We start from the raw sequence: 25,108 nt of genomic DNA, 5'->3' as shown, positions 1-25,108 counted from the left end.
ATTCAGAAGTCCTAATAGCTCCAGAAAGGAGAGGTGAAGCAAATAAGCCACCCAGCATCCCTAAGAAAGCTCCAGATTCCCTGTGTGTAACAATATCCCATAATAAGCCCATATCCTTAAAAGAGGAATGATTTGCTTTTTGCAATGTTTTGCTCCCCTCCACACACCCCAGGCTGCAGTCCCAGGGTTGGGAAGCTCAGGTTGCTCCCTTTCCGCGGAATAGTATTAATACAGCAATGTTTCCTTGGAAAGTGCCGCCTTGGCCCGGTGAATCGGCCCCTTGGGCTGTGTTCTTCCATTTGTGCTGGAGCTCCGCTGAACCATTTACCATTTTCTTGACCGTCTCCATGCTTTTCATCACCCCTGCAGTAGCCACCCTGGAGGAGGGAAAAAAAGGGTTTCAGAAGAAACTAAAGCTTCAGGCCCCTGAGAGCTACACCAGCAATTCTCACTAACAGCCCAAGCATAGCTCTCAACATATACACCGACTGACACCTTTAGATTTGCACAGGAATCTCTCAACATTACCTATGTTGCCTTCCCCAATTTTCCGCCACTTTTTGTATTGCCTACTGTTTTGCAAGACATGTGTCTTCTCTGGAGACAATGCTTCTGTGGTTGAAGCCAACCAACAAGGGCAGGAATTCACTGAAAAGCCATTGCCTTTGATATCCCCTCTAGCATCTGACTCTCTAATCCGTTGAGCCGCAGCCCAAGCTGCCCATCATTGGCTCTCAGCCAGGCAGGTACTAACAGGTGCTGGGGGGAGCAGGGTATCACAAACACCCTGCCATGCCCATATTGCTAAGTGTGAGGGAGGTCCTGGAAGGAGCAGGGTGACAGGATATGGTGTACTGGTAGAGAAGTAGTAGTTGAGAACCGTTGCTACAGTGCACGTTCATGGTCTTTACCATCACCGGCCATCTTAACCCAGTAGAGTGTGTGGCAGAAGTCCTGAGGATTTTGGCTCATAAGAACCAGCGTACCCGGAGGAGTCACAGAAGCACTGACAAAGAGTCAAAGGTTCAAACACAAGGCAAGTGATTAAAGCCCAGTCATTTATCTAAAAGAAGTACCCATATAGGAAGGGACGCCTTGGGAAATGATCTAATTCCAAGTTATAAGGAAACAAAGAATATGGGATTGGAACCATTTTAAGCTAGACTTCAAACTGCTCTAATACTAGTCAGCACTGAGCTAGTTCTATTTGTGTTACAGTACTTCCCAGAGGCGCCAAAAATTAGATCAGGATGAGATCCCATCGCGCAAAGATTTGACAGACAATAGCCAGTCCTGGCCCCAAAGAGCTTACAAACAGAAGAAATAATGAGAGCAAAAGAAGAATTATCCCCATTTTACAGACGGGGAACTGATGCACAAGGAGATAAAGTAACTTGATCAGTGGCAGATCTAGGAACTGAACCCAGAGTTCCAATGCAGTCCATTAACCAGAAGACCATCCCCTTCCACTATGGCACCAACGGCAGCTGCTTCTCTTTCAGCATGTTCTTTCGCCAGAGTTTCTAAACATAGATGGTTACACTGAGATTTGGCAAGAAGCTGTGACAAAGACTATTGCTAATCCATTTGGGTTTTTCAAGCTTCATTTTAAAAAAGTGTGCTTAAAAAGGCTTTGGACAAACAGATCTGTAAGCAGGAGCCAGAGCAACAATGCCAACTTCCTACCCTCAAGTGTTTCTGGTTCCAGCTGTCTCAAGAAGGAACCACCCACAAGCCACCCCAACTGATGTAAGAAAACAAAAGTGGCAGATTGCAGTGAAGGCTCAAGACTAAAGAGAGAGAAGACTGCACCATCACAATTACAAATGCTTCTAAAAAAATCTCCTTCTATTCCAAACATTCTTAGCTGCACAGCTCTTTGGTTGCAGTCTTTTTTCTAGGGTGGAGGAAAGGATATTTAGGTAGCTTGTTAGTAAAACTGCTTATTGAAAGTTTTCTGATAGAATCTTTTTTCTTGCAAAGAAGAGTACATTGCTAACTAACCAAGGACAAGACCAAAAGTTTAGACATGCTGCAACTGAATGTATTTTAATCTTTGTTTATACTGAAGAGAACAGCAATACAGTGCGCGTTTCTCAGCTACACAATTGACACGCCAGAGGCTACTGGCTTTTACTGAAGTTCCAAGCAAAGTGGTTGATTTAAAAAAATAAAACAAAACCAAAAAACAGTAAGCTTATGCAGCGGAACGTTCTTAATGTTTTGATTAACCCTTTTTGTATTAAATATTTTCCCTTCTGCATTCTCTTGAGGATTTTAACCAAAATAAAAAGAAAAAAAAACTATACTACAGATCACGCCAATGGCTATAGTCCAGAATCCAACATACTGGATTAAAGCATACTGAGTACGATTAAAATTATTCGGGGAGAATCAGGATATCGATAAAAACCAGAAGTCATCCCCTATATCAACCTGGGACTATCAGTACAATTTGACAATGAGACCATAAAACCTTTTTATACTCTGCAAATATTATGCAGGCCCATCTGGTGCATCAGTAATGCCACCAGTGTCAGATGATTACCTTGAGTATCAGACAAATTCTTCAGGGTATCGATATCAGGCCTTCTCCATTGTAAAGGAGAGAGACAATAATCTGCCTCCCACACGGTAATTTGATGTATATTCAATGTTATCTTTTTATTCTATTGCAGAATAATGTACTCTCTCCCATTTTATTTATTGGTATCTTCTGACAAATTAATATGCATAAAGTTCCTTATTTAGCATAAGGAGAGCCAGGTAAAAATCCTGTTAGCCTCCCTCTCCTGTGCATACACAATGCGCACACACACAGGGCTCCTGAAGGAAGTTGCAACAATCTTGCTTGGAGTTGCAACCGTGACCCGCTGATGTGCCCATAACCTGCTGTTGCTTCCCATACAGTTTGATTAAACAAAAATGTGTTTATCGTCTCTATGCTCAGTGCAATCTCTCCTCTCTCCAAAAAAAAGAGGAAAGAAGAGTTCTTTTTTCAAAAGGCTCGTAAGATAATGCCTGTTTAACTTCACCACCACAGAGATAATAGGTGAATAAGCTTCTGTTTACACAAGCTACAGCTGGTAATTTCCCTGTCCCCCCACCCCCCTCAAATAAAAATGCTTTTCTACCAGTGTAGTTCCACTGGTGGCAGGACTGGGCACAGAGTAAGTCTACAGGACATGGGGATAAGAATGCCCAGGTCTTGTCTGCATTATTGCTTCCGCCATTACAACCCCAGTATACAGCGAGAGATTTCCCTCTTCCCAAAAAACAGTTCAGAAAAATTCTTATTAGGGTCCACAAAAGCTAGGGATTAACAACATTGACTAAAGCCAGGCACTCTGCAATTCAGACTAGGTCTCTGAGCTGCCACAGAACTTCAGTCCTGATCTGCAAGGCCCTAGGTCAAAGACTCTCAAACTTCAGTCCATACAGCACTGATCTGTCTCTAGGCAACAAATTACATTGAATGGCAGCTAAAATATATTAAATCATTTCCTTCTTAATTTTTCCCAAGTGAGCAATTCCTGGAGTTGCCACAGAGCTAATAAGTAACAATCACAAGCAGGAGGAGGAAGTGAAGCCTTATACCAGCCTTATACCAGCATCAGCCTTATACCAGCAGTGCCCAAACTATGGCCCGAGGGCCATCCAAGTCCCACCAGAGCATTTCATAAGGCCTGCGGCTCGCTTCAGCATAATATACTAAGAGTCAATTCATTAGCACTTTGTTGTCATGTTTATATCATTTTAGTTTACACAAGTCTGTAAATAGACAATACTGTACAAAGAAACAACCTAATACATATGAAACAAGCTGAACTTAAACTATAAATCAATACAGGGGACTTTAAATCTTATTAAAATTCGTATAATTTGTTTGCCCTCCACAAGGTTGTGCTTAGGTTTATGTGGCCCTCCTGTGTAATAGGGCTGGCCCCACTGCCCTATACATTTGTAATATGTGGTCAAAAATTATGGAATAGTTTGTTTCTCTCTACCTTAATTAATCCAGATTTATCAAACAAGAATTGCTAAGTATGCAGAAGTTTTTCCACCTTTCACAGCTCTGTTTCATGACCCTCTTTTTTGCCTCGTCTTTTGTTTTATAGTCCTACCCAAGGAAAAATGACAAGAGGAAAAACTGGAAGGATAGTAGCAGCTGACCTCCATGAGTCCAGTCTTTGATATTGCAAACTGGAATGAAAGTTGATCTGCCATCAAGCAAGGAAGCTGAACTCAGCATGGGAAAAAGCTTTATAGCTGTTTTCTTCACTTAATGGAGAACATAATGGATTAGTCTGTTCTGAAGCAGGGACTTGGGAGAATGTGCAGAGGCAGAATGATAGGAACGTATGGATTCTGCAATTTCCTCCTACCTCAGAGAGCTGCTCATCCCATTACGCAAAGAGAACCAACTCAGGATACCACAAAATAAAGCAAAGGTGTCAATGTGTTATCACAAATAAAGGTGATTTTAGTAGGGCCATTGTGGACAGCTGGGAGGAAGGAGGAAATCGAGGATACCACCTTCATAAGACATTAGTTCCATTTAATAAAGCAGACTTAGGGTTTACAAGTGCTTTTCCTCCCACTCTGATCCTACTTCAGTGGGGTTCCGCCCCACCACCACCCGCACTCTACTTCAACTCAGACCTGTAAAACAGCACTCAAGCATCTGACGTTTACAAGCAAGGTCTGTTTAGCTAAAGAAATAATTCATTGCAGGGGAGAGAGAGCAGCAAGCTTCTTCCCCTCCACCCCAAACTACTGTATTGTTTACATTTTAGGATTTAGCCAAGTGTGTCTGCACCATCTCGGGCAGCATGCTTTCGTCTAACAAAGTGCCAGCTAAGTGCCCACAAACTGACAGAACTCACTTTAGAAGTAGCATAGAGCAGAGTGACAAAAGTCACTTTTCACTGTTGGAGACTGGCTGCTGACCCTGTCTGGAAGAAACGGACTGGTCTCTAGATTGGTCTCTCAGTTATACCCTCTCCTACACCAGTGCAATTCTTATTAATTTTGGTGTATCTGAGCAGAAAACAAGACCTATAATCTTTAAGGCTACTTTCTTCTATAAACACTTGAACTGAGATGTCCTCTGGTTAAGTAACTCCTTGTAAAGCTACTAAAAGTAAATCCCTTGATATCTCCTACAGCCAAGATTTCCTAACTTATACTCTTGATTTAAGAGTTGCATTACAAGAGTTTACATGTGTAGGAAATGCGTGCCCTATGCTGTCTTTTTATGGTATAAAAAGGGTCTTCTGGTTTGTTTCTTCTGCCTAATACTGGCCCATTTGAAATACTGCTGAGTTATTTCACGTATATTAATTTTTTGCGTTATCACCAACAGCATATGTGCATTTATGTTTACAGACAGCCAGAGCTCATAAAGCTATCACTGAAAACATGTGTGGGCCAAAAAGCAGAAGGTAAAGTATCTGTGCTACAGTATTAGGTCACAACTCTGATTTTTTCCTGGAATATTTGAGCAACGCACGGAGGACTGGCAAGGTGCGTTAAACCCAAGCTGCAGCTCTCCCTCGGTTTGGGAGTAAAGGGGATGTTGAATCTACATATCAGGACATTTCTGTAGCAAGTAAGGATAAAAAGCAAGCACAATTTGTTTTAAAAAATAGGAAAGCCTGGCAGTTTTCATACACCATTAAAAAAAAAGGGGGGGGGACGTTTTTGCTTTGCACCTGTAAAATCAAACTGGAAACAACAAAACATGGTGAAGTACACCCTATGAGATCAGTTTACAGCCTTCTATCATCTGCCATAGCTTCAGAAAAATAAGAAGCATCTATCATATGCAAAAGCCATCACAGGCACACAGCTGGTAGAGTCAGGATACTGACAACCAAATGGCCCCATGTGCTCATGTAAACCTTGATATTTTCCACCTGAAACAATATTTGTTTAATATTTATGAACACAAAAATAGGACATGCAAGGGCAAATTTACTGTTGTTTCACCTACCAAAAAAACACCCACTATGCTTTTCAAAAATGCATAAACCTTTCACTCCTGATGTAGCTGGAGAATGAAGAATGAGAATCTCCTAGAGATCCTCTGCCAGATGGCCAAGGGAATGGAACAGACCCATGAGTCAGAGGAAGAGAATTCCAGCAGAGCTGCAGGGAAGCTACCCACAATGATGTAATAATGGAAAGTCCCAGAGCAAACACTGGAGTCCCTTAATCTAACAAAAGCTCACAAGAAAAGTTCTCTGATTGTCAGGTTTCCAATGCTCTACCGGCTTTCCTGTTGCCGAGATGCAGACGACTTAAGACACTTGAGTCACTCTGCTAGACTTGCTCAAACTTATCCCTAGCAGATCTGCTCTTTTAGGTCTTGAAACGGATTCTTTAAGATTTGCAAATTTAGTACTTGTGGAAGGGGTCTGATTACCAGCCCTAGAAGCTGTGGATGAGCAAAGACTTCCAAACAGATGCAACTGGTGCAGTGTCAGTGCAGGATTTCACCACACTGCTCAAGCCCAACCTGAACGTGCCCCACCGAGAAGAAATTAGCCAAGTCTTCGTGCTTTTTTAATCCTGGGCTCCTCTGGCAAGTCTTCCAATTAGGGAAGTGGTATTCTGATGTTGACATTTGTTCACTGGGACCCAGACTGAGACCATTTTCTTACATACAGGCCATTAACCACCATTAAATTATAATGGCTTTGAATTCAGCTACTTGGGTGTGACTAAAATTAGTGATCTAGTGTTTTTTGTTCCTGTGGCCCATTACCAGTTCCATGAACCCCGATTTACTCTAAGCAGCTGACCAGAGACAAGATCTCATTGCAACTCCTAGAGCAGCGGTTCTCAACCTTTAGCAACCCAAGAACCCCCACTTTGATTTAAAAATTTTAGCAGACCCCCAAGCCGGCTTCTAATTTTCCCCAGGGGAGCTCAATCCCCGCTCAGCCCCAGGCCCCGCACCCCCTTCCCCCAAAGGCCCCAACACCACCCCTGCCCCTCCTCTTCCCGCCCCCTCCACCGAGCACTCCCCGTCCCTGCTCCTCCCCCTCCCTCCCAGCACCTCCTGCACACTGCTGTACAGCTGTTCTGCAGCGTGCAGGAGGTGCTGGGAGGGAGGGGGAGAAGTTGATCAGTGGGGCTGGCAGCCCCAGACATGACTTACGGACCCCCTGGAGCCGGACATGACTCTCAGACCCCCTGGAGTACCCTCGCGGACCTCAGTTTGAGAACTGCTGTCCTAGTGGGCAAGCACTGGATTAAGATGACTTTAATCTTTATGCTATGCAAAGTCCATATAGACTAGGGATGTAAATATTGGTTAAAAAGTTAACCGGTTAAATGATTAAAATTAGATAATTTAACCGTTAATCGAGGTCGTTCCGGTTGGCTGGTGCAGAGTGGGCAGGGCTGGGGTCCCACCGGCCTGGTGTGGCCAGGGGTGCTCCAGCCTGTCCGGCCCGGGTCCTGCCGGCTCGGTGGGCTGCCTGGCCGCGGTCCTGCCTGCCCGCTGCAGACGGGGCTGCTCCAGCCTGATGCAGCCGGGGTTGGGGCTCCTCCAGCCCACCCAGTCCACTGCAGTCAGGGTACCGCTGGCTGACTGGGGTCAGGGGCCGCTCTGGCCTGGCCAGCCTAACGGGGATGGGGCTGCTCTGGCCCATCGGCCCGGTGCAGCCACTGGGGTTAATGGTTAAAGTCCGGTTAACGGTAAGCCTAATGCTTGCCGGTTAACTGTTTGACCTTTTACAACCCTACTATAGACCCAGCTTCAGAAAGGGGAATGGCACCGCAGAATTGACTCCCGAGTAATTCACATCAGTTACACAGGAGGTACTTATACCTGTTTCAGTGTTACTCTTTAAATATCTGTTGAACTTTGATTTCTCTTAAGAATGACTCGGACCTAACAGTTGAAGAAAGAAGTTACAATGATAAATAAATTCCCTTCAGTGTTATACCATGATGAAGAAGACAGGTTTGCAAGACATTATACACACTATTGTTCCTCACAGCTATGATTTATTGGGTAGATGCAAGACATTCTACAAGAAGTTTTCCCCTTGATGCTCAAAAAGGAGCACTAAATTTAAATGCATTTTAAATCTGGTCAATTTATAGACCTAGAACTGTTGTAATACAATAGGGAATGGTCTCGAATTATTTTAAAGTCCATTATTTCTGAGAACTTTAAAAACTAGGCTGCCTTGTTCAGCAGTTCCCTCAATCAACATCATTTCCAGAGCTGTGCAGACATCAGTGAGGTTGGTGATAACATAAAAATGTGTTTTGACATGCAAAGGCGTTTTATACTAATTTCAGTTCCATTCAAAACTGGATGAGGAAAAGTGCTTGACAAATTGGAGAGAAATTAATTGATAGGAAGATTCCTAAGCTTGTAAGATTATAAAAAACAAACAGAGTGTACAAAATGCCTAACTACTGAAAACATTAATTGGAATTGCTCGTTTATAATTATAAACGGCTCCTTCCTACAATCCAAGAAGGGTAGAAAATCTAAACCTCTCTTTCTGCAGTTTAAGCCCACTGCTTCTTGTCCTATCCACAGGGGTTAATGAGAACAATTTCTCTCTCTCCTCCTTGTAACAACTTTTTATGCACTTGAAAACTGTTATCACATCCCCTCTCAGTCTTCTCTTCTCCAGACTAAACACTTTTTTTCAATCTTCCCTCATAGGTCTTTTTTTCAAGCCCTTTAATCATATTTGTTGCTTTTCCCTGGACTTTGTACAATTTGTCCACATCTTTCCTGAAATGTGGTGTCCAGTAATGGACATAATATTCCAGTTGAGGCCTTATCAGTGCAGAGTAGAGTGGAAGAATTACTTCTTGTATTTTGCTTACAACACGCCCGCTAATACATCCCAGAATGTTTTTTTTTTTTTTTTTTTTTTTTGTGGGGTGGGGGAAGTTACACTGTTGACTCATATTTAGCTTGTGATCCACTATGACCCCAATACTCCTTCCTAGGCAGTCATTTCCCATTTTGTATGTGTGCAACTGATCATTTCTTCCTAAGTGGAATACTTTGCCTTTGTCCTTATTGAATTTCATCCTATTTACTTCAGACCACTTCTCCAGTGTGTCCAGCTCCTTTTGAATTTTAATCCTATCCTCCAAAGCACTTGCAATCCCCCCAACCTTGGTATTGTCTGTAAACTTTATAAGTGTACTCTCTGCCATTATCTAAATAACTGATGAAGATATTGACCAGAACCAAAACTGATCCCTGCAGGCCCTTCCAACTAGACTGTGAACACTGCAAGCACCTAAGATGATACTTCTTGAATGTTTTATTAAACTTGTTTAAGTCATTGAGACAGTTCAGTAATGGCTCCAGATTGTCTAGTTACGCTGGAGACCAGCCTAATCAGAACTTGTCCATATCCCCACTTTACCTGTATCTAGTCACCCAGTTGTTCTTATTCCTGTTAAACCAGGCCTGATTGTACTCTTGACTTTATGTCTCTCCTCCCTGCTTCTTCCAAGTTGGGAACAATTTCATTTATACAATAGCAAAAGCTATGAAATGGATCAGTTTATAGGATGAAGCTATTGAAAAAGCATAAGCCAGAATTGTGCTTTGACACCGGACAAGCTAGTCACATTTTTCCACTGAAGTTTTGACCACTGTGAACATCCTACCCTTGAAGGGATGCAGTCTAGTCAGTTTCAAAGAGTGATTTAAGTAGTGGTTTCAAGTATCATACCTGCCCCTAAATCTTCTTGCCAATTCTGATGATGTTGTGTTGTTGTTTCTTTTAAATAATTGAAAAGGTTTTAAACTCATGTGGCCTGAAGGACAGTCAAACAAGAGAAACTGATATACATGGGAAAGTGGGGGTACATGACCCATGCTGTCAAATGCAGAGAACAAATCACAAGGAGAAATTATTTCTCTGATCTCAGTCATATTAGGAATTACTTTGTTACAAAGAGCAGGTAAAAAAAGAAACAGACATAGGTGATGGACGCTGTTGTCCCTTTAGGGAGACCACTCTATTGTACAAGCCTCTAGGAAAGGACCAGATTCTGTCCTTCACTTAGATGGACTGGAACAGATCTAAGGTTAGTGACAACCTTGAGACTTTCATGATAGAATCAAACATCTATAGAAACTGTACTTCACTATCCCTGCTCTTCCCCTTTACCCTCATTCCCAATATATGAAAGCATTCCTTGCTACCCTCCGCACCGCAGACCTGCACCCAATTTATGAGAAATAATTCAGAGAAGGATAATATGCAGCACTGAATTAAAGGCCACTGACTTTGTGCCAATTAAAATTACATTCAGTACTTTTCAACTTGATGAATTTATGGCATATTCCATTACAGAAAAGTAGAAGCATTTCTGAACCTTAGCCCTGAGACTGTCACACTGGAGGGGGAAGGCAGCTTGGGCTGAGATCCAGCTTTATTTGTGATTATTCCAGACTACAACTCTCACAGGGAGAATTCTGATCTCATTTGCAACTGCCTTTGAGCCTGGCAGTTTAGTGGGAGCACAATACTCTGGCTGGGGTGAGGAGAGGAGTCTAGCTCCCCAGACCAGACACTTGCTCAAGGCTGCACTATCAAAGCCACACGCTCAACTTCAAGGGAGGGAGGAAGGTTCACACATCACATGCTCTAGCAACTCTCCAGCGGATGAAGAAAATAGCACCTAGTGGCCCCATGGAAAGTATGCCTGTGTGGAATTCTCAGGGCAAGGGGCTGACAGGAACCCCTGGAAGAACACAGCACTAGTTATACACTATAAAACTCTAGTAAGGTGAGCTGATCTGGATCTTGAAATCTCTGATCTTTGAGCTGGAGGTCAATTAACAACTCCTCCACTCTGATGGCTGACTTAGGGATTTCCTAAGGATTGGCCCAAGTTAATTCTACTGCCATCAATGGGACGTGGCATGACAGCTGGAGCCAGGGGTTTAATTCCCAAAAACACTGCTCAGCCCAGGCAAAGAATGTTTTCCCTATGTAAGCGTTCATAAGCAGCCAAAAATAGCACAGTTAAGTTACCCCAGTGGCTCGTATTCAAGATCAACACTGTACTCTCATAACAACAACAAAAATACAAAAACCATCATCTCTCCAAGTCCACATGCAGCCACTTGAGAATCAGGTGTAGCTTTGGATGCACTGAAGCCTTGTCAGCACAGTAAGTCTCAAACAAGCACAAAATATGAGGGGGACATATAGTAGCCATACTGCCGACCTGCCCGTGTTTGCTAGAGCATGCAGGGGACACGAGGAAGGCCAGCATTGCCATTGGCTGTGGCTATGTTGGCAAGATTTTAGAGAGATGTCCAGGAAAATCAAACATCTTGAAGCAGAAGGGTTGAATTTGGGCTATCGTTTATAGAACGTGAGAGCCATTAGCCTTTTCAGTCACCTTTATATGGCTGTGAACCCACAGCGATAAACCAAGCTGATACTTCATCCTGGTATGGCATGCACATCTAAAAGCACTGTTTTAGAACACAGGAGCATTTGGCCAAAGACACATTATGTGTGTGGGGAGGGAAGAGATGACCTTTTTCATCTAGGGCTTGATTTTCAGAAGTGCTGAGGATTCAGCTCCAGTGGAAGTTCATAGATCTTCAGTTGCTTAGCACCTCAAAATTAGGGCATGTCTACACTGCAGGTTGAGGTACAACTGTAGCTCAGATACCTGCCCTAGCACTGCTAAAAACAGCAGTGTAGATGTGGCAGTACGGGCTTCACAAGCACAGCAGGGACCCCAGGTATGTACTCTTGTGGCTAGCCCGTGCTGAAGCCTGTACCACAATGCCTACCTGGCAATTTTTACCCATGATAATGCATGGAAAGCTAGTGTAAGTATGTCTATCAGAAGAGCAGCATACCTCAGTCTGCAATGTAGACATGCCCTTAGGCTGCTAACTTTAGGAGTCCATAAATTTGGATGTTTAGTGCAAGATTTCGGTATGCATGTCATTTTTTACACTATTAAGTATCCTACTAACTTGTTGCAAACTACTATAATATCCAGTTCTGAGGTGCATAGGCGTACCATAAGCTTCTTCAGTGGTTTAGACAGCTACTGAATTTGAGTCTAAGTTTGTATTTTTACACACACAGGCTGACCTCAAATATTGGGCGGGAGAACAAACCTCCTCAGAAGAAAAGTGCAACCAGCTTGTCTTTCTAACACTAAGTTGTCAAAGCCAATGAGGAAAAAACGTACTTACACAGCTTCCACCTTTAGGTCATCTTCATAATCCTAAGAGAGAGGGAGGTAAGGGTTATCTGATGCCGGACAGAACTTGTACCCTGTAAGAACAAAGAACACAAACATTGCCATTTCATCCAACAGCTGCACGTAAAACAAGAAACTGAAGATTGTTCTCATGACCCCATATTGTTATGACACATTAACCTAATAAAGGCTTCTTGGTCACTAAATACTGTATCCTATGAATGAGATGCAACAAAGTGTCCCTCCTGCCTTACTGCTGTTAATCCCTGGACAAAGAATGTTAGCCCTCTGATTTTACTGTGTTCCCTGTCATTTTAAATATAGTTAGACTTCCAAATGTCATTTCAGTGCTTTTAAACTAGAGCAAGACTTTGCTTAAGGGAAAGAGATGTTCCCCAAGTTGTTTGGCACCACCACCAGTTAATGTATTCCAAAGATCCCTGCATGGTGGCTCGGATTATACTTTAAGAAATCATGCATTTTAAAGTCACTAAGCAAATAAAAACTGTAGATGGAGAAGTGAAAGCTCATTTGACTGGCTCCCAGGGGTTTCAATTACCACAGGGCAATCCAGGGCCTAACTTTTTTCCCTTTGTACACTCCTGATTAATTTCCTTCAGACATTTTAAAAATCGAAAAACAAAAATTTAATAATACAATTACTGTCAGACGTCTCATGTGTAATCCAGCAGCCTCGCAGGACAAGCATGAAACTTAAAAACTCTAGCCTCTTCCCTTCCCCCAAGCCCTTAGGAGTTACCAGTGCTCAAGACTGGCAGAAATCAGACCTCAGCAGCAGGCTTTGAGAAGTTATACTACAATGTGGAAAAGCACCTCTGATTTTTTATTTACTTACAGTTAAAAATGAATGTGAAAGAGAGATTCAGAGAGTGTATAAAATTTTCCCTTGGCAGTAAGATACCTGGTAGAGCCAATTCCACTGGAATGGAACAGCAAACTTGATGAGAATTGGAATGACCAGTGTGACGTAAACATAACATACAATCTATGGAAGGAGGAGAGGAGACAAGAGCAAGAGTGAGAATGATGGCATCATCTTTTTATAACCTCTTATTTCATGGAGAAATATTTCAAGCAAAGAGTTACCTGGGAAATATGTCTCATTAGGGTTATGACACTATTTAACACACAACAATTCTGTGACTTGAAATCTAAATGACTCAACCTATTACTAACATATAAAATAGAGTCCCTTACATTTCAGTGGGAACATACAAGAGTTTCCATAGAGTATCAAAATCAAGAGCATAGTCTATTACCCCTATGGGTTATGAAAAATGTTTGAAAGCAGGCAAGTGAAAACTACTTAGAGGTCAGTTCTCTTTTGGGATGTGCGCGCGCAGCTTCCGTTGACTTCAGCAGGAACTGCATGCATGTATCCCAAGGCACAATTTGGCCACAAGCTTAATGTTTAGTATGTTTATATTATGTTGTTCTAAGCCCAACAGTTCAGTCAGCAAAGCACAGTCTGTCTCCGGAGGAAGGTTAGTAAATATTACAAATAGTCAGATCCAATTTAAAGACAGCCAGGGGGATACTGCCACTAGGGAAAGAAGGCAAGTTATTTTCAGCTGAAAAAGTGAGAGGAGAGTTTTAACAGCCTGCCAAGGTGCCAGAGCATGGCATCACCATGAACCTGAAAGTATCTGACTGTTCTCAACTTGCCTTTACCCTAAGGTACTTACACACTCTTTCCCAACCCTATTGCTAAGGACATTACAAATTAGACTGAACACCACCCTGGTGAAGAGACTGTAGGGAATAGTTCTGCATGGCACCGGGAAGTGGATACAGTGACCTAAGGGGTCTTTTCCATCTCTGACTTCTATGGCTATTCAGACATCTGGTTAAGAACATTAGGAGGCTATTTCCATTCAAATAATCAGCAACAAAATTTAGGCCATGTCTACACTACAGGCGCCGCAGCTATGCTGCTGTGGTGCCCATAGCGTAGATGTTTCCTACAGCTATAGAAGGGGTTTTTCCTGTCACTGAAGGTAATTCGCCTACCCGAGGGGAGGTAGCTTGATCAACCAGCATTCTTCTGGGGACCTAGTTTCATCTACAGGGGTGGTTAGGTACAGTGCTATGCAACGTTGCTATGTCTGTCTACATTTTAAGGTGTAGACCAGCCCTTAGTGCAAATATATAAGTTGTCCTCAAGCTTCAACAACAACATTCTGTAGGTGAGTCACACCCTCTTACAGCTATTGGTTCAGAACTTTGTGCAGTTTTAGGAAGACAGGTGAAAATATGAATTTTTTTGAAAGCAAAGAATTTCAATAAACTGATTTCTTCAGGACAGGGACCATTCTTACTGTCTCTCTACAATAACTAGCACAATATATCCTCCATTTCGTTTGGAGCCTCTAGGTGTTCTTGAAATAATCTAAATAATAATCCACCGAAGTAGGTCCAGAATGGCTTTCTGACCCATTTTTACTCACTTCAAGCCCTGCTCACAGACATACATATATATATTAGTTTCTTACTCACCATAAAGTAGCAATGTCTGAACAGCTTCAGCTTTGCTAGGATAATAGCTGATGTGGAAAGAACACAGAAGGCCATTAGGAAACATGTTAATACTAGCCACCTAAATAACAGGCCTCTCAGGGCTTGTCTACACAGGGAAATACACCAGTATAATTATGCACAGTAACATAAGCTAAACCAGAAAAAGCCACTTGTTCTGAAATAAGTATCTACACAGGGTATTCCATCAGTGTAAATACAGCAGTACATTTCCCCAGGTAGACAAGCCCTCAAGGGAGAGCTGAGCATTTTAAAAAAATGCAGACTCTGGACAGGTTAACAGTGTCAATTATAAACCAGATTTTCTGCCACATTCTCTGGAGGATCTGATTAGGCTTTTAAATGGAGCTGGCCACTACTAAACAAGAGACAATGTGTAGTGGTTTTCAGAGCAGAGCAAAGTCTGGATCTCATGGAGCAGTTCAGTGACAATAAATGGCAAGCAATGCTTGCGCTCCTGAGTGTCCTTAGCAAGCAACAGAGAAAAGGAAAAAATTGCTCAGAGGGGTGAGGAATGAGAGAGTACTGTAGTGGGGAAATACACATTTATAGCCAGAGGAAATAGCTTGGGATAAGCTGAAAGACAGGAGGAACTTTATCAGAGGGTTTACAATCCATGATCTAAACTTGTCTTCATTATTGTGGGTCCCATTATTGTTAGGCAGGTGTCCTGTAGGGTGAAATACTAAGGGCAGTGCCATTTAGTACTTGGTTTAGACCACTCTGGTCATAGGCCAACTCCCATGGGGTGAAGTTGTCTCGCCAGCTGAACCCACAAGGTCTATTACATCTTCTGAACATCTTATTGATGCAGCTTTCAAAATCAGGTTAGGCGAGCCTTGAACATAACCAGTCTAAGAACTGACCCCACCTCATGCTCACTTCTTAGAGAGATGCATCTGTCCCAGGTCAGCAGAGTCAGGGAAGCAACCTGAGTCTCCTTTGTATGAAATATGGACGGCTGCAGAGGGCAGCCTGCCTCCCTCCCAGCTCACACAAGTCTACAGAGTAGAATCATTCTCCAGTTCATGCAGTAGCACTCACACATTACTGTGGTTGTTGAAAAAAGGGACAGAGAACAGGAAAAGGAGAGGGCTGACAATTAGTACGGAGCACTCCAGATTCCAGGAATTTTTGCTTGATCAAATAATTTTCCTAAAGGAGACAAGATCCTTTAAGACATAATACAAGTGATTGATCCGTTCATTGGATAAGTTCCTAACACAGTCCCGGGTCCTTAATGGGGAACCCCACTGCCTAGACCTAAGGGGAACATGAAGCCACCACAAACATTTTTCCCCCAGAAAGGGCAGAGTGTACTCCATGGCCCAAGGGTCATGTTTTACGACATTGCAGCTGGCTATCATCTACATCCTTACTCCACTGCAAAGGCACGTCTCCCTTGGCATTCTGTACAGCAAAACAGCACCGTTTTGCAGTTTAGCATGTATTCTCTTTTCTGTTCTTTCAGCCTGTACAGAGCAATGAGTCTCTTCTTCAAATATGAGGAGCCTCTTGATTTGCCAAAAGATGCAGGTTTGTTTTCTCCACTGACCAAAAGCACATTTTTTGTTGTTAGAAAAAAAATCTCCATTTCTAAAGCTGTTGCTTTACACATTACCTAGACCTTATAGCATTTCAAACATTTTAATCTTCCAACAGCAGGCAGATCAGTAAATTAATATTGCCATTTTATGAACAAAAAATTGAAGCAGAGAGGTGTGCCCAATGCCACAAAAAATGTCTGGATCAGAGCTAGGATTAGAACTCAGAAACAGCATGAATCTAGAAGCCAGAAACTTTTAATGTAACACGTTTTAGTTAGATATCCCACATCCTCCTTCCTCCCCCCCCCTCCAAATTCCCTGTCTACCCGATTGCTAGACTGCTGTCATGAGACAGCTAGCACATCTGCACCAGTTCCTCCCACACCTGTTATGGCTGCACTTTTCCCGCTCCTTAAGGGTAGACTGTGTTGTCTCCACTGCATTCCTATAAGCCCCAGGGGCAAGATGGTCTGCTCATGCTGGCGCATGTTAAGATTTCTCATGTGCCATGAACACATGGCAAACCTAGTCCCTCACACCTCCTCTTTTCTCCCCAACTCCAACCAGCATCACCAAAAGAAAGTCTCTATGGTACATATGAGATGAACAAATTTATCTGAGCATAAGCTTTCGTGAACTACAGCTCACTTCATCGGATGCATGCAGTAGAAAATACTGCATACATCCGATAAAGTGAGCTGTAGCTCACAAAAGCTTATGCTCAAATAAATTTGTTAGTCTCTAAGGTGCCACAAATCCTCCTTTTCTTTTTGCGGATACAGACTAACACAGCTGCTAGTCTAAAAGCGGTCATGTGTACCAGTGACTGATCACCACTGGGTTCATTCAGACAAGATGGGGTATACGAAGGAGGATTTTTACTAACTTAGGGATATGCGCTGGTACTCTGCATAGCAAGACACCACAAACCCTGTGAAGCTAGATGGATCAAAAAAACATCAGAACACTTTATCCACAGTGTCAGCTGAAGTCACTGAGCCCAGCTCTGCCAGTTCAGGATGCGTGGAATGTAAAATGGCAAAGTCTTAGAATGGTTAATCTGGGTTTCTCTGAGAAATGCTTCAGGATTCACCATGTCAGGCAAGAGGGGTAAAAAAATTACAGTGGTGAAGCTTTTTCCTGTACCAATCAGTCATGCTCCAGCCATAATTTAAGAGTGGTATTTGTAGCAATAAGCAGCCACAGAGCACTCATGACAGATCTCTGCATTTTAGTCACAAACTGTATAAGCTAAGGCCCTGGAGCTAAACGGCTTGTTGATTGGAAAAGTTATATAGGTTCTGACTGAATGCAGCACATACTGATGTGAATCGGAATGGAGATCAGCAACAGATGGAGCAACTGTCAAACTTGGTTTGAGATTCAGGCTCTTACAGGTGGTGCAGGAATGATGCACATGGGCTCCTGGTGCTTTAGTGACCTCGAGAATGGCAAAGGGTCCCAAGCGCTATAACATACATTAGCAGTGTACACAGATAGAATTTGCTTTCAAAGCAAATGAATAATGTAGGTTGCCGGTCAGGATTCCATGCAGGCTTCAAAGAAGAGGGCAAATCTGTCCAGTTTACAGAAGATGTGTTTAGTGTCTACCAAGAAAGCTACACTCGGTCAGTTCAGGCAGCATCTTAAAGGTTTACATGGCAAGAAACGCTTTTTGCAATGGCTAAACTTAACCGGATTTTAAGTTTAACCAGACATGGCATCCTTAAATCAACCTGAAGTGACATTTGTGACAGCTCCTGTAAGCAACCTTTAATATCAGAGATTCCAACCAAGTTATTTACATAGCTCTAAGTCTAGAACTCAGTGGTTTTAAGTTTCTGACAGGTAAGTTCTGCTGATACACTGCTCTCCGTGAGTATTCATTCCCCTTCACCAATAAGGTCATAAATGATGACACCTATCATTGTCAGCAAGATGGCCACCATCAAGTGAAAATACAGGAAGAACTCCTCTTAAAAAAGGAGATTGCAACCTACAACAACACAAATTCACTTCCTCAGATGAACCAACCAACCTACTGTAGTCTATGTATAATATCATGAAGGTGGCTGGGGTTGGGTAAGAGTGTTGTCTAAGCTGAAGCATCCAATGTTATAAAACCCACATTTCTAAGGCCTTCCCTATTAATAGCAAAGAGTTTCCAGATTACAGTGCAAGAGAGATGAATCAAGAAACAGACATAAAGCGACCTGATGTGCAGGGCACACCAGTGCTGTGTTGCAGGTGGTGTGGATTTATGATTTTTATATATAGGAAGGAGAGCTCCCCAATACATGCTCAAAACCATGTTCTCTCCCTGCACCAAAAATACACAGAACTAATGCTAGTGGCTCCCTATGATCTCTCTCACAAGTGTGTCGTGGTGCATATAAGTCTGTGCACACACTGTGACTGCCCACAAACCATTAACCATAAGAGGCAGACACATCTAGGGAGACTGGGATCTACTAGCCCGACACACACATTATGTAACATCTTCCAGAGTGCACTGTCCAGCATTATGCATCCAACAAAGTCTGTGTCTTAACAGGGAAGCAATGCAGAATCATTAGGGCAGCAATGTTGTCACAGCTGTGACAAGAAGTGTACCTTTTAATGGGAAAGGCCTCCAAGTCAAATGTGTCACCTTTGGCCATCTCCCTGGACGCAGAGCTGTGTTCTAAGTTCCCACTACACTGAGCACAGCTAAGACCATGCCAATTGGATCTAAAGTGACAGACTAGTATCAAAATCTAGTGACCAAGAACTCCACAGCCTAAGCAGATTGTAGTTGCACTCTTCTAGTCCGCATGACACTCAAGATTCACCAACACTCATCTAACTTGTTAAATAGAAAGTTTCCAGGGAGCAAATGTGGGTGTATGGATGGATGGTTCATAAAATTGTAAGCAAGCTATGAGTGGCCTTGATTTAGGAACAGCTAGCGCTTTCTGCATCTTTCCCATTAATAAACATCCAACATGTTTTTTCTTTAACAAAAAAGTACCTAACTTAACAACTGAGCTATAGAAAACCAGAGCCACAGAGCTCAACAAAAAGCCACCTTTGTGGAAAACCATTAAGTCCTAGTCTTTGAGTCTACTGACTGCCTCCACATGGCTACAGCAATCAAGAAGTCAGCAGGCAAGATCCACATTTGAATCCCTGTTAGCAGGTCTGAGATTGGATGTTTCACAAATACAACTCACTTGGCTTCTGGAGTAGAGAGACTAATCAAGGACACTCTTTGTGCCATCTGTATGGATTCTCAGAGCAGCACTGGCTTCAAGTTCCATGGAGGATGAACACTAAGTAAAGGACACTTCTACACTTCAAACCCCAATTAGGGTCTCAACTTCTGATCCCCAGAGCATTCTAATGAACCTACCATTGAGCAAGCCTTGTGACTGTGAGAACAAGAGCAGAGATTCTAAAATTTAACAGCAAGACAACAAATGCTGACTAAGTTGTGTCTCATGGCTCTGTACAAACCCCTTGCACATCTTGCCTCTAAGTTTCCCTCTCCATCTCCTTTCCATTTTACAGCTTGCACCTGCTACATATATTCTGAGCTGCATTGATCAAAACTGACAACACAAAGCTCTCTGTCTCATTCTGAGTGCCTACTATGCTAATTTCAAATGCTGTAACAGGCTACAAGACGGAAAAAGGTCAGACTGTCCATCACAGACAAGCAAGTTGGTAGACAATAGTTTTTGCTGAATCAGTCTGACCTTTTCAGAATATTTATGTAATAGCAATAGAAGAACTTAGGGTACAAGCAGATCAACTCCAGACAACTATACAATAGGCAAGGACAAGCCATAAAGCACCTAGAATTAACAGTATAAGGCAACATGGGTGAGGTAATATCTTTTATTAGACCACTTCTGCTGGTGAGAGGAGAGAGAGGCTTTTGAGCTTACACAGAGCTCTTCTTCAGGCCTGGGAATAAAGAGATATTACTTCACGCACTGGCCTCTCTAATACCCTGGGACCAACATGGCTACAACAACACTGCATACAGTAGTAAGGCAGCTAAAGAACACTACGAGAAAGCAATGCATGCTGTGCCAGTCCTGATACATTAGAGACATTTAATTCCCCGTGCCAATACCAAAGAATACACTGGAAGTTTCCTGAACTATTTTCCATTTTCAAGAATGAACACACATTTGCTCCGGAGCCACATGCGGCTCTTGAGAAGTTAATATGTGGCTCCTTGTATAGGCATCAACTCTGGGGCTGGAGCTACAGAAGCCAACTTTCCAATGTGCCGGGGGTTCTCACTGCTCAACCCCTGGCTCTGCCACAGGCCCTACCCCCACTCCACCCCTTCCTGTCCCCTCCCCTGAGCCTGCAGTGCCCAAGCTCCTCCCCCGCCCCAGCTTCCTGCACACCACGAAACAGCTGATTGGGAGGTAGGGGGAGGTGCTGACCGTAGGTGGGAGGTGCTGGGAGAGGGGTGTACTGTGGAAGTATAACATTGTATAAGTATAACGTTGTATAAGGGGACATGCTGGATACATTGTATATGAGAGGGCATGCTAAAACATGTTACAAAGTATCTGAGGGAGCACACGTAGGGACAATTAGCTTTTGAATGGAGAAGCAATTAAGATAGAGCCAGCACGTCTAAGAAGCAGGCATCAGAATGGAAGGTGTGAAAGGCAATTAGTTAAGTTAACTGGAAGCTGTTAAAGGAGATTGTTAAGGGTGGCAGGTAATTGAAGATACATGACTGGTCTCAGATCTCGAAGGGTGGTGACTAAAATCTTTTTCTTCTTTTGTCTGTAACTTCTCTGTAACTTGTTCTCCAAAAAACTGTATAAATTAAGAGACACAAGCCCCACTCGGGGGGCTCACTTCTAAATGTATTAGCAGAGCAGCTTTGCTAATAAAACAGAGTGGTCTGATAAATTGTGAGTCTGAGTCAAACTTTGACAATTTGGAGGTCCCACCGAGATGGCAAGCAGCTTCACTGAGGCTATGTGATCTCTGACTGCCTTGCAGGACGATCGTGGCAGCCGGCACCTGGACGCTTAGTCCAAGCGATCCTCCACAAGACAGAAAGGTACACAGCAGCAGCGCAGTCTACGCCATTGAACTTGTTGGTTCCCACTCTGTTCGGGTAGGGGTCTTTGGATCCAGCTTCTGGAATCAGACGTCTCAGGTAATTATTATTTTTGTGCTTTAACCGGTTTGAGGACTGTCTTGTCTTTGTGTCTATCCGTCTTCCCCGTGGTGTGTGTGTGAATCTGGGAGCCATCTCTGTCCTGAGACTGGCTGACCAAGGGGTCCCCGTCCCCACGGTCTGAGTAAGTGGAATCTGCACAGCTGCAGCCACACCACGCCTTGGGTATAAACCCTGGTGTGAAAGCAAGGGCAGTTGAGGCAGTAGCCTGTGGGCTCCTTTCTGTGTGTTGCACCGCTCTGCTGAGCCCAAATTTCCTTCTTGTGTGAGTGCTGTGTGAAGTCCTCCTGGATGGGTAATCAGAAGTCTAAGGTAGGACAGTTCCCTAAGGGAACTCCAGCTTATTTTGTGTATTTTAGGAGGGGTCCGGACTCTTGCAGGTTTCTTGAAAAATAGTCCAAATTAGCTCTAGAGAACCCCAAATTACAGTGGCCACTGTTAGGTTCTTGGGACAATGATCGAGTGGACGCTTTAAAAAGCAAACTCGTCCTCCCAAAAACCAAACTGGAGAGAGGAGAAGTAGACTGCTTCATGCAGTGGTGGGAAGAGGCAAATCGTAGATGGACTGAGTCAAAACTCACCTCTCTTAAAAATTCTATCAAAAAACCAACAGTTCAATTGGATGCAGTCTCTCCCACCACTAGTCTGAGCGCTCCCCTTTGCCAAGTCCTGTGCAATGATCCGGATCAAACCCGACCCCCACCATACTCCTGCGCAAATAAGAAATCAGAAAAGGAAAAATCTTCAGTGACTACAGATAATGAAAGTGAAGAAGATACCCTCATTGGCCTCGCAGCTCTGCAAAATATTATGAAGAAGAAATCCAAAGCAGACTGCAAAGATTCTCTTGACATCTCTTCTTGGAAAAGAGAACCTGATGGGAGGTTAATGAGAGACTCTGATCAAACTGTTGTGGCACCCTTACGAGTCCTTAAGATGGGAGAAAGTGAGTCCATATGGGATTATAAACCCTGGACTCGTAGAGAACTTTTATCTATAGTTAAAAGTTTTCCCAAACCACAGGAAAACTCTGTCAAATTTGCTGAGGAGTTTCTGTTAATCTGTGAAACCTATGAACCCTCTGAGACAGATCTCCTCCAACTGTGTAAATTGTTAGCTCCTGCCAGTTATTATGAAAAATGGTTGGCTGCCGCAGACTGGCCAGCTGAGGCACGCCACTCAACCATAAAAAGTACTGGCCCAGATTCGGCATACGGAGACCGGTGTATGGCTCTTTGGAAGCGCCTGCATCAAGCCATTCCCAAAGTGTGGTCTCCTAAAACAAACTGGACAGCAATATGTTGCTGTAAGCAAGGGCAAGGAGAAAGCCCAGGCGACTATAGGTCCCGGCTAACTGATATTTTCCTACAACATTCAGGAATACAAGAGCCCGATGTAAATGGGCAGGGGGCCTTGGCACATGCATTTGTTGATGGTCTTCTCCCTGCTACAGGCAGCATGTTAAAACGAATAAGTGTGGGATGGGAGACTGAAACCATGGCAGTAGCAGAGCATTGCCACCGCACTTTAAAAGGAAAGGAGGAACAGTCCTCCCAAAAGTTAATGGCTCTGCAGATACAGCATTATTCAGGACTAAGCAGACCACACCGGGGACAGGGACGGGGTTGCGGAAGGGGGCGGGGGGCTGGATTAACTGGGGTTTGTAACTACTGTAAACAGCCTGGACACTGGAAAAAAGAGTGTCCAAGACGACCTAATAATTGTATGGGAAATCAAGTGAACCCCCCGCTGGTTCCTCCAGCTGATCCCCAACCCTATTTTTCACCCCAACAATGACGGACTGAAGCAGGGAACCTCACAAAGTTTTAGCTCCCTTATTACCTCTGTCCCCACTGGAGAATGTGTCCTGACTGTAAATGATCTCTCTCTCCCTTTCCTTGTTGATACTGGAGCTTCTCTTTCTACAATCCGCACCACTGACTTGCCTGAGGTTCCCTGATCTGGAAAATCTGTGTCTGTTGTTGGCATTACAGGGATCCCTACCTCTTTTCCCCTCTCAAAACCTTTGTCTGTTCAGGTCGGTTCCCTCTCTGAGGAGCATGCATTCCTCCTCTCTGATTCCACCCCTGCAAACCTTCTGGGACGGGACTTGCTATGAAAACTTGGCTGTTCTATTTACTGCTCCCCAGATGGTGTCTATCTGCAAATCCCTCAGTCTTCCTTATGTGATTCTGTAGCCTCCCTGCTGTCTGAAACTTCCCTCTCCACTCTGGTCCCTTGCTGTCCCTTAACTCCGTCCCTAGAGCACCTAATCTCTCAGGTTCCTTCCTCCCTATGGCCATCTCACCCATCTGAAGTGGGCCGATTAAATACTGACCCAGTTCAGATTACTGTAGACAATTCCAAACCTCTGCCTCGCCTGTCTCAGTATCCTTTGAATCCTGAGGCAGAGGCTGGTATTGCTCCAGTTATATCTGCATTAAAAGAACAAGGAATTATTGTCCCTTGTTCCATCCCCTGTAACACCCCTATCCTCCCAGTTCAAAAGGCTGATGGCAAATCGTGGCGATTTGTTCAAGACCTTCATGCTATTAACCGTATTGTCATACCTTCTTTTCCAGTGGTTCATAACCATGCTACAATACTAGCGTCTATTCCTCCAAATGCAACCCACTTTACTGTTGTAGATTTGTGCTCCGCTTTCTTCTCTGTCCCAGTTCACTCTGAATCCCAGTATCTCTTTGCCTTCTCCTACAAGGGTCAGCAATATACATGGACTACCCTTCCCCAGGGGTATACAGAGAGTCCATCCTATTTTTCTCAAGCCCTAGCCAGGGATCTCGCTGATCTGGTTTTCCCATCAGGATCCACACTGATCCAACATGTGTACAACTTACTCCTGTGCTCCCCCTCTGTCTGCCTCAGAAACTGATTCACTAACACTTCTCACAGCTTTAGCAAACAAGGGTCATAAGGCTTCTCGCACAAAATTGCAGCTCTGCCAAACCTCTGTCACATACCTAGGCTTCCTTCTCTCCCAGGGCTCCCGTACACTCTCTCCAGCCCGGGTACAAGCCATCCTTAGCTTTCCCCAGCCTTGCTCTCCACACCAGGTCAGAAAATTCTTAGGCATGACAGGGTTCTGTAGGCAATGGATTCCCCAATATGCTTCTCTGGCTAAACCACTCCAAGAACTCACTCGATCCTCTGTGCCTAACCCCATGCCATGGCCACTTGAAGCAAATGCTGCTTTCATCTCCCTTAAGCAGAATTTAGCCTCTGCCCCTGCCTTAGGGTTACTAACTATGACAAGCCTTTTACCCTTTTCCGTCACGAACAATCTGCTTGTGCCCTCGGGGTTCTTACTCAGGAGCACGGTGACAGAAATCGCCCGGTGGCTTATTTTTCTGCAACCTGGACCCTGTAGCCCAGCGTTTACCCCCTTGCCTACGCGCTGTAGCTGCTGCAGCGCGCCTGGTCGAGATGTCTGAGTCCCTTGTCCTCCGCTCTCCTCTCACTCTCATGGTTCCCCCTTCTGTGGAAACTCTCCTTCTGCAACGCAACACTGCTCACCTCTCCTCTGCTCGCCTCACTAGGTATGAACTTTTGC

At 43.7% G+C, this 25,108-nt stretch overlaps 1 protein-coding gene across 4 annotated transcripts in view; it reads right to left on the bottom strand.

The window, feature by feature from the left end:
* NCS1 (neuronal calcium sensor 1) overlaps positions 1-25,108 on the bottom strand; it is a 162,161-nt gene that overhangs the window by 128,145 nt on the left and 8,908 nt on the right. For 2 of the 4 annotated variants that reach the window (XM_075120399.1, XM_075120400.1), the window contains exons 2-4: positions 14,755-14,801; positions 13,160-13,243; positions 12,230-12,311 (exon numbers count right to left, since the gene is read on the bottom strand). The gene's annotated coding sequence lies outside the window, so the exon portion shown is untranslated. The remainder of the gene's footprint in view (positions 1-12,229; positions 12,312-13,159; positions 13,244-14,754; positions 14,802-25,108) is intronic. The other 2 variants (XM_075120401.1, XM_075120402.1) reach the window with 2 other exon arrangements.

Source organism: Caretta caretta, chromosome 16 (genome assembly GCF_965140235.1).
Source record: "Caretta caretta isolate rCarCar2 chromosome 16, rCarCar1.hap1, whole genome shotgun sequence".
In the NCBI taxonomy this organism is placed as follows: domain Eukaryota; kingdom Metazoa; phylum Chordata; order Testudines; family Cheloniidae; genus Caretta; species Caretta caretta.
The sequence above is the reverse complement of the archived record's forward strand: the minus strand, read 5'-3'. Positions and strand labels throughout refer to the sequence as shown.